The sequence below is a fragment of the Oryctolagus cuniculus genome, chromosome 1, assembly GCF_964237555.1.
Source record: "Oryctolagus cuniculus chromosome 1, mOryCun1.1, whole genome shotgun sequence".
NCBI classification, from domain to species: domain Eukaryota; kingdom Metazoa; phylum Chordata; class Mammalia; order Lagomorpha; family Leporidae; genus Oryctolagus; species Oryctolagus cuniculus.
The window spans coordinates 55,330,453-55,337,522 of NC_091432.1; positions in this window are offsets into that span (position 1 = coordinate 55,330,453).

Consider the following 7,070-nt stretch of genomic DNA (forward strand, 5'->3'; position numbering starts at 1 on the left):
GTATATAATTACCTTTATTTTATTTGTTTTTATTATTTTTTTGAAAGGCAAAGTTATGAAGAGAGGGAGAGACAGATCTGCCTGCTGATTCACTCCCCAAATGGCCTGCTACATCCAGGGCTGGGCCAGGTAGAAGCTAGGAGCCTGGAATTCCATCCAGGTCTCCCATATGGTTGGCAGGGGCCCAAACAGCCCATCTACTTTACCAGGCACAATAGCAAGGAACTGGATGGAAAGTGGAGCAGCCAGGACTCAAACCCATGCTCAGATGAGATGCCGCCATTACTGGCTGCGGCTTAACCCACAGCACCATGACACCAGCTCCCAGAATGTATTTTATAACATAACTAAAAAATATATAGAGAGGTGTGGATATAGAGGTTTAAATCATGTCTGTAGGAATTTAGCCATTGCAGTCTCTTGTCTCTGCCTTCCTTTGTTGTATTTATTCCCAGGAAGATTCTCTCCATGTGAAGGCAGAGATGACATCTGGCTTACTTATCAGCATAGCAATTCACAGGTGGTTTTCTTTCTTTCTTTCTTTCTTTCTTTCTTTTTTTTTTTTCTTTTTTTCTTTTTTTTTTTTTTTGACAGGCAGAGTGGACAGGGAGAGAGAGACACAGAGAGAAAGGTCTTCCTTTTGCCATTGGTTCACCCTCCAATGGCCGCCGCGGCCGGCACACTGCGCTGATCCGATGGCAGGAGCCAGGTGCTTCTCCTGGTCTCCCATGGGGTGCAGGGCCCAAGTACTTGGGCCATCCTCCACTGCACTCCCTGGCCACAGCAGAGAGCTGGCCTGGAAGAGGGGCAACCGGGACAGAATCCGGCGCCCCGACCGGGACTAGAACCCGGTGTGCCGGCACCACAAGGTGGAGGATTAGCCTAGTGAGCTGCAGCGCCGGCCCACAGATGATATTTCAATAACTGTCCACTGTGTATTATGAATTACCAGTTCCTCTAGTGGTAAACAGACTCTGACTGCCTTCAAATGCAATCAAATAATTCCTGTTTCCTGGAAAGTCAATTGCTTATAACTCTTCCTATTACTGCATCAATCAGTGTTCAGCAGTATAACACAGAATCTGGTCTTGTTTAGGCAAGAAGAGATTTCAAGCAAAAATTGGATGCTTGCAAAACCACTGAGAGAAGCAAGCTCTAGGATCAACTCTGGAACAACCTGTAGTGTTCACAACCACTTTCTACCATAATTAAAAGACCTCCAAATCCCATTGCTATAGGAACTCACTGCTATTGTTCACACAACCATTTACTTCTGCTGCTGCTACCAAAAAAAAAAAAAAAAAAAAAGCTAGCTCCAGAATTATATCACTTCTGACAAGTCAACACAGTAAGTTAGAATCCATGCATCTTTCCTCACATGGCTTAGTTCTGAATCCATTTCTCACAAGATGTGTTGAACCAAATCATGTTTGGAATTCTGACTGAAACACAGTCTGGGAAATACCATTTGTTAGCTTTCTAGCTTTTGCAATTTAGAAAGGGGTTGGGCTCTTATAACATTCTCATAACATCAGTCCACACATTACTCTCATGACATTTTGTTCAGATCAAGTATTATCCTATAAAATTGTTAGTTTTATTGGGCATATTAGATTGAGAGTTCTTTAAAAACAGGGATAAAGTTTTACTCTGTTTTAGGATAGTCTGCATTTACTAGTTCCTCCCTCAAACATAATCCCACATTTATACACTGCTATTTTACAAACATGCAAATATCTACTACAAACTTGGAAGTTTCTACTAAGGACTTTGGTGTCTCTGAGTATAAATGTATCCTTATACCATCTCTCTTTCAGGCAGACCATGCTCACTGTCTTCAATGAGCATGGCTTCATGGATTTCCATCTGTTCCCATCCATTCTTGAACATTCCTGATTTTTTTTTAATCTTTTGATTTCTTTCCACTGAGAGTTCTCTTCTGCTCATCTGTAACTGTATTCTCCAATAATCCCTATAATATATTATTCTCCTTTCACAAGATATCACACTGTAATTTCTTTTTCAGTGTCTCTCTTCCCCCAAAGGCTTTTAGTTACGTGAAGGCAAAGACCATTTTGGCCTTCCTCAGTAATATATCCCCAGTGTCTTGGCACACTGCCTGGTACATAGTAGGCATTCAGTAAATATTGGATTATGGCAACTTTGTGCCTGGCCCCAAGTTATAGTCTCAAAGTTACCTCTGACCAACATTAGTAAATAACAAATTTTATCTTCCTTATTGTTAGTGTGCTTGAGGGCTTTGGTTTTGTTTTTTGGTTTTTGGGTTTTTTTACAAAATGAATGTTATTAAAACATAATGAGGAGCCCCTGTGTGGCGCATTGGTTAAGTCACCATTTGCAAAGCAGCATCCCAACGCAGAGCACCAGTGTGAGTCCCAGTGCTGCACTGCTTCTGATCCAGCTCCTTGCTAACACACCTGGGGAGGCAGTGAAGAATGGCCCAAGTTCTTGGGCCCCTGCCACCCATATGGAAGACCAGATTGGATTTCTTGGTTTCAACCTATACCATATTAGGCTGTTGTGGCCATTTGGGGAGTGAAACACCAAATAGAAGATCTCTCTCTTCCTCTCTGTCACTCTGCTCTTCAAATAAATAAATAGAATGATAAATAAATCTTTTGTAAAATCCTCTGAAGTAATAAATAACACACTCCAAAAAGTTCTACAAGAAACTACAAAAAGGGAAATCCAAATTTCTGACATACAGCTTGCCTTCTGACACAGACTGACTATCTGTCAGTAGTCTGTTCCATCGCCTGCTTGTTGGTGTCATTTACCTGGAGTATCCATCCGTTGTCCCCTTCCCTCTTTGAGGTCTCAGGTGTGTAAGTCCTTAGGGAAATTGCACATTAATGGGGTAATGGGTCTGTTTTGGGGTGAATTGCTGCCCTACTCTTCTGGTGCCTGTTAGTTTTCTGTGTATCTATGTGTTCCAATGAAGAATGGTAAGCCTCTTCAGTCAATGAGGAAAAATTACACACTACTTTTTCCTAATCATGACCACTTCTTCCTAACTGTTTCTGTTACAGAAATTGTGATGCCAAATAAAGTATAAAACTCCAGGGGCCCAACACTATGTTAGAGTCCAGCCAGTAGTGACAACATCTCATATTGGCCCAGCTGTAGCCGTTGCAGTCATTTGAGGAGTTGAACCAGTGAATGGAAGACCTCTCTTTTTCTCTCTGTCTCTACCTTTCTCTGTAACTCTATCCAATAAATAAATCTTTGAAAAAAAATTAAATTCCACAAATCAAGTTAAAGTCTATGTATCACTTCTGCTTCTAGTTTTTCTGTTACAAAGAATTAGTTTGAAAGTATATTAGTTTGTTCAGGTTGCTATAACAAAATACCATAAAATGGTATCTTTTTTTAAACATTTTTTAATGTATTTGAAAGTCATAGTTACAAAGAGAGGGAGAGACAGAGAAAAATCTGCTGATTCACTCTCCAGATGACTGGAACAGCCCAGGCTGGGCCAGGCCAGAGCCAGGAGCTTGAAGCTTCAGCCAGGTCTCCTATATTGGTACAGAGGCCCAAACACTTGGGCCATCCTCTGCTGCTTTTCTCAGGCCAATGGCAGGGAGCTGGATTGGAGGTGGAGCAACCAGGACACTAACAGGTGCCCATGTGGGATGTTGGCATTTCAGGCCACAATTCTGGCCCCAAAATGGTGACTTTTAACAGAAAATTATCGCTCACAGTCTGGAGGCTAGGAAGTTCAGAATCAAAGCCCCAGTAGATTCAGTATCTGGTAAGAGTCCTTGTTCTCATAGATGGTATCTTCTCCACTGTGCCCTCACAGAGTGGGAGGGGCAAAGAGGCACCCTTGGACCTCTTCTAAGGACCAATCCTATTGATAAAGGCTCTGCTGGTGATTTAATCACCTCTCAAAGACTCTACCTCTTAAGATTTCAACACATGAATTGGGGGTGGAGAGGATGTTCAGACCACAGTGGAGTGAGACTGTTGAATTCTTATTTATTTTATTTGAGAAACAGAGAAAAAAAAAAAAAAAACAGACCTCCCACCTGCTGGTTCACACTCCAAATGCCCAGGAGCCAGGGACTCAATCCAGATTTTATCCACCATGTGAATTTTTGTCCTTGATTTTTTTTTAAATTTTTTAAAACTTTGTATTTACTTATTTTCACTTTATTTAAAAGGCAGAGACAGAGTTCTTCCATTTACAAGTTCACTCCCTAGATGCCCACAACAGCTGAAGGTAGGACCCTAGAACTCAGTCAGGGTCTCTGTTGTGAGTGGCAGGGACCTAAGTACTAAACCATGATCTTCCCTGCTTCCCAGGGTACACACTAACAGGAAGCTGGGCAGAAGCAGAGGAGCTAGTACTTGAAGCAGGCACTCAGATATTGAATGCTAATGTTCCAAGAGCCATCTTTACTGCTGTGGGAAACACCTGTCCCTGTCTTTGGCTTTTCATCTAGTTGTCTCCTTCCTCTTTGCATCCACTCCTCCCCCGTCTCCTCAATTTTTTCTTCTCCTTTTCCTCCACTCTCACTCTGACTCTGCAATTTCTGCATAGCATAAAGGCTGCCAGCCAAGGGTTTAAGATCTTCTGAAATCCACTGCTCCATTTTCCACTAACCAAGCTAAGGTATGAGTGAGTGAATGTGTCTGCCCCGCACTACAGGCTAGCATAGCCCTTCCTGAATCCCTCAGCCAACTCCCACATATAAGGGGTCTTCAGAAAGTGCATGGAAAATGTGTATCATTAAAGAAGTGTGTATCAAACCTATCTTTTAATTTTTTTTCTGTGAATTTTTTGAAGTACTCTTGATGTGGATGAGGCAGGAAGGAATAAGGAGCTAAAGACTGCCAACATCCAAGCCAAGTGCACCACCCAAATATCATCATTTTCCATGTTGATCTTCATCATGCAGCTACACCTCACACATCAGGAACCAGGTGCCATGACACCTTTTTGGAGATTACCATAGACACTCATCCCCACCCCAAACCCTGCCTCCTATGAAGCTTAAATCAGGCTCTGCCCTGAGCACCACCTCTACCCTCTAAAAGGATTACCTCAGCCTAGCTGGGGGAAATCCTCTCTTCAGGGTGCCCTCATTCATGTCTCAGTGAGTACTATCTTTTTTCCTGTTAGTAAATCCTGCTCTTCTGTTCACCTCTGTCTACATCTCTCAGTTGTATTTTTTTTTTTTTTACCCTTAGCCAAGAGGCCAAGAAGTGATTTTTTTTCAAGATTTATTTATTTATTTGTAAGGTAGGGTTATAGAGAGGAAGAGGCAGAGAGAGAGCGAGATCTTCCATCCTCTGGTTCACTCCCCAGATGGCCAAAACAATTGGAACTGACCTGATCTGATCCAAAGCCAGGAACCATGAGCCAGGAGCTTCTTCCAGGTCTCCCATGTGGGTGCAGGGTCCCAAGCACTTGGGCCATCCTCCACTGCTTTCCCAGGCCATAGCAGAAAGCTGGATCAGTAGTGGAGCAGCTGGGACTTGAACTGGTGCCCATATGGGATGCTGGCACTGCAGGCAGCTTTACCCGCTACACCACAGTGCCAGCCCCCAGTTGTATTCTTAAATGCAGAAGATATGAGTCTGGACTAAGTCTAGCTGGGGGTTTCTTCAAACACAGTCAGGGCTCTTGATCTCCACAAGATAATTTGCCACAACATTCTCATATGTCATGATTCTTCAGCCTAGTGCAGTGCTTCCTCTTCTTGGTTCTCGAATCAGGCAGGGATCTAGCTCTGGCTTAAGGTATTGTGTTGTTAGCCCATGGATCTTTCCTGATTAACCTGAGGTAGTATAAATGGTGGAATACCACTTAGGCCCTGGAATCCATACTTCCTACTCTCAAATCCCAGTAGTACTATATACTATTTCTCTGTGCTTCATTTCCTTGGCTATAAAAGAGAGACTAATACCAGCCACCTCCTAAGGTTGTATACCTGTGGAACATTTTTAATATAGTTTGAAACATAGTAGGCATTTAGTAAGTGTTTATTATTAGGAGCTCATGCATGACATTGTGGGGGAGAGACCCATGCTGCTTTTATCACACACATAATTCGGCAAATGTGTGTTGAATGACCACAGTGCACCAGATACTGAGCTAGAAAGAATGTAGAGATAAAGCAGAAACTAATGCTGGCTTCCCTGAGCTGCATTTGTAATGATGGCAAGGGGCACCTGTTTATCTCGTTGGTCCTTCACTGCTCTTTCTATTGACTTTTGAATAGAAGAAAGAATGTTTACCTGTTGGCTTCTAATATTATCTTATAGTTTGTTTTCTTTAAAAGGTTAGAAGCACATTTTGCAATCATACATCATGATCTTCCTAGTCTCTCTCTTAAATTTACCATATTATAGAAGTTACATTTTTTCCTGTTTTCCTGTGGTTAGAAACAATACCTGTCTCTTCCCCAAATGCTCAGCTCTTCAAGTTCTCAAATTATAACTTTGTACCTTAAACTAACTCTGGTCCTCCTTTTTCCCTTCTCTGGGCTTTGATGTGTTGGTTTGTCAGCATTTATGTGTTTGCCCTTTGGCAATAGTGAGATATGGAAAGGTGAGCTGTAATCAGAAAGGGTCAGTGAGGTTACCATCAAATGTCTGTACTTATTTAAGTCCCTTTGTCACCAGTTGTTTTCCAAATCCAGCTGTGTTTTATCTCTGCCTTATGATTATTGTGGAAAAAGGCAGAAAGGAGAGAAACTTTTTAAATGTTCTGTCCAAAAGAAAGTAAAGAACCCTTTCTAGAACAAAATATGAAGAACTAGTATAAAATGACCTTTAAGGGAGAAAGGGGAGGTTTTTTTGTTTTGTATTGTTTTGTCTTGTTTTAAAGATACAAAAAATAACTAAAAATAAAGAACATTTCTTTGTTCTGGTTTATCATTCTTTATCAAAAACAATTTGGGGAGACCAGCACAATGGCTTAGTGGGTAAAGCCGCCACCTGCACTGCCAGTATCCCATACGGATGCTGGTTCATGTCCCGGCTGCTCTTCTTCCCATCCAGCTCACTGCTAATGGCCTGTGAAAGCAGTGGAAGATGGCCCA